At 42.2% G+C, this 3397-nt stretch overlaps 1 non-coding gene across 1 annotated transcript; it reads right to left on the bottom strand.

The window, feature by feature from the left end:
- Window positions 1–1220: 1220 nt before the first annotated feature.
- Window positions 1221–1324, bottom strand: LOC147355022 (U6 spliceosomal RNA). Its single transcript, XR_015144950.1, has one exon. It is a non-coding gene; the product is annotated as a U6 spliceosomal RNA (small nuclear RNA).
- Between the last annotated feature and the right edge of the window lie 2073 nt (window positions 1325–3397).

Consider the following 3397-nt stretch of genomic DNA (forward strand, 5'->3'; position numbering starts at 1 on the left):
GCAAACTTTTTCTGTAAAAAGCCAGATGGTAAATATTTAGACTGTGTGGGCCATACAGGCAGTGTTGCAACTATTCAACTCTGCCGTTACATTGGCATATATAAGCGGCTGGACATGACTCTGTTCCAATAAAACTTTATAAACAGAATCAGGTAGCAGACTGAATCTGGCCTGGAGGCCATAATGTGACCGCTGGATTAGATAATTGGTGATGTTCAGGTTTTACTTTTTACTTGTTTTTGTCTGTGCTGGGTCTTCGCTGCTGCAGGCAGGCTTTCTCTAGTTGCCGTGAGTGGGAGCCACTCTCTGGTTGTAGACTTCTCGGTGGCTTCTCTTACTGCAGAGCACTGGCTCTAGGTGTGTGGGCTTCAGCAGTTGCCGTGGCCCGTAGGCTTAGCTGCCCCAGGACGTGTGGGATCTCAGTTCCCAGGCCAGGGATGGAACCCATGTCCCCCACATTGGCAAGTGAATTCTTAACCACTGGATCAGCAGGGAAGTCCTAACGTTTGGGGGTTTTTGATGTACATAGTCATACCTGAATTAGAAAAATAATTTTCTTTTTAAAAATAAAACTCACTGGAAAAATTATAAGTTTATACATATATTTCTAGACCTGAGGCGTCTGGGTACAAATATATGGAATTCTTTGTGAAGTAAGGATGCCAATTATTAATTTATTCAAACTGTCATTCACCAGTGATTCCGTGTTCTCCTTCCCACTCCTGCCATCAAGTCCGTCACGCCACACTTTCCAGCTCCCACAACACAACACCTGTGGCTCCCCTAATTTATTTGCTATTTGTGTAGTTTTTATTTTATAGTAGAATACAATCAAAATACACTTGATAAATGCCACCTTTTTTTTTTCTTTTTTTGAGTTTTTTTTTTTTTTGGTGGAGGGCAATCTGAGATGCTAAAAACGATCAAGTGCTTTTACTTGCACCGTTTTGATTCTTGGTGAAGTTGAATATCTTTTCAAATGTTTATTGTCCATTTATATTTCTTCCTTCAATTGCTTTGTTCACTTCCTGTTTCCACTTCCCTACCGGAATGTTTTTCTTACTGATAGGGGAGAATCTCTCGATACAACGACTATTGAATTGTGTCTTATGTGTGCTGCACATATTGTCTCCAGGGCTACCATTTGTCTCTTACCATTGCTATCTGCATATATTTCGACTCAGCCATCAAAAATTTTTCTGCTATCAAACCTGTCTTATAAAAATATGGATTGCTTCATGAATCTGCATGTCATTCTTTTTCAGGGACCACGCCAAGCTTCTCTGTACCATTCCACTTTTAGTATATGTGCCAAAGCTAGCACTCCCCTAATTTATTAATTTAACTTCTTTGGAGTATAGTGCCTGGGTGTTTGTCCCTGAGATTGCTGAGATGGAAATGCGCCTCTTAGAATACAGTTTCTTGGTGACACCAGTGTGTGCATCCTTTGCCTCATGTGTTGCCATAGAATGTCCTACATAAAAGTCTTTCAGGGCATGTTTGGTGATAGTGAAGGTGGTGATGACCTTGCCAGCCAAAATTCTGTCTGTTAACAGAGTCCCCAGTGACTCTAGATAAACAGAGAGCTACCGCAGACACTCAGATGCACACTTTCTGCACCAGCTGCTGATGCTCCTGCAAGGGGAGCCGATGGAGAATTCAGGCGGCTGGCCTGTCTCTTCTGCAGAAGAGGTTGTGCTCCTTTCTTGGTTTTCAAACTGTGCTTCTTGAGTCCTGGGCGAAGATGGAAAAGAGCTGAATTTTAGGGTCTGGCCCCTTACTTGGCTCCAATCAGAATATTTCCCCAGATACAGCCACTCTACAGATGGGGCTTCTGAGTTCAATTTGGACCAAATATTTGCTGTGTGTCTTGAGGAGGGTGGGGAGGCTGGGGTGGGGAGGTGAAAGGAGAAAAAGGATTGTGAAAAACATGGCTAAATTCATCATCACAGACTGGTGGGCGGTGGGCTCTAGCCATGCTTTATTGGTTCCAAATGGTGTTACAAAAAGTTAAAATTTGAAACCAACGTTTAAAAAGAATTTTCACATTTAAGAGCTTAAACAACAAAACACCCTGTGTCTCTGGATTCTTTTATCTCAGCAAAAGAGATTGCTTGCTTGGGAACACTGATAGCACAGATCAGCTTTCTAATACTTTGCACTTTTTGAAACGTTTGGTCTTCTTTGTGATTATCTTAAAACTTTAGTAAATGCTGAGATAAAACCATATTGACCAGTTTTTTAAAAAATCAGAAAATCTGGCAATAGTCACCTCACCATCTGTCATGATGACAATTAGCAGGTGCTGAGAAACAGCTGCTGGTTTTAGCCAAGACGTGTCCTCTCTGTCACCCGGCCCCCACCACCCCCTCCTCTATGACTCTGGGCCCTCTCCGCTCATTCACAGAACCTGCCTTGACCCTGGAGCCATTTGAGTTCAAGATCCAGAGGCGAGATGACTGTTAAGGCCCTTGCTATGCCCATCATCTATTGGATTTCCATTACATCTATGGCAATTAGTACTAAAATTAAAGCTAATATCCTTTCTTTAAATCACCCTCAGTTTATGAACATCTCAGCCACAAATTTTCTGCTCACGTGAAGTTCTGGGGTCAGGAGCCTTTTTTTTTTTTTTTCATGAACAAAGAAGATGTGAAACCTCCAACCAAGCAAACAAGATTTCCCTTCCAACAAGTGCCATATTGAGCTTCATGGGGATCACTAGGAATGTTCTCCGTATCTTTCTGTTTCTTCCTCACTTTGGGGAGCAGGGTAAGGTTGGACTTTCTGAACCCTTGACGTGTCCGAACCAGGGAGTAGTGAGCAAAAATGACTTGTGAGACTTCTGGACCTTAACATGTTATATGATCCGAAACCCTGGGCTCTCTTCCCTTTAGAACAGAGATTGGCCAAGTTCAAGATGGTGACTGTAGCAGTGAACCGAGGACTTAGGAGCTCGTGATAGACCTCTGCTGTGAGCAAGGAGTAAAACTGCAAGTTTCCAGATCTTGAGGCTTGGGGCTGCCAGTTACTGCTCTACAACCTGGTCTGTCCTGACTCCTTTGTCTTAAATGAAAGCACCATTTTCAAGCCCTCAAGATTGGTACTCCCACCTAGCCAACCATTCCTCTTCTCTCTTTGAAGTCCCTTCCCTTGACTTGAAGCACAAAGTTAGAATATTATTAAGCAGTACCTACTGCCATCATGTCCTCACTTCTTGGCATTTGGCTCTCCACTTGATCTTTACTGCCATGTCCCTCTGTTACTTAATAGATTAGAGGTCCTGTGTTTCCAACTCTGAATAATTCATCTTCATGAAATCTCAGTATTTCACTTAGAACATTTATTTCTTTCATTTTAATATTTTATCATTTTTGTCCTAAATGCATGACCTTAA

This window comes from Bos grunniens, chromosome 17 (assembly GCF_055505025.1).
Source record: "Bos grunniens cultivar Pamir isolate PY7600 chromosome 17, Bosgru_T2T1.0, whole genome shotgun sequence".
NCBI classification, from domain to species: Eukaryota; Metazoa; Chordata; class Mammalia; order Artiodactyla; family Bovidae; genus Bos; species Bos grunniens.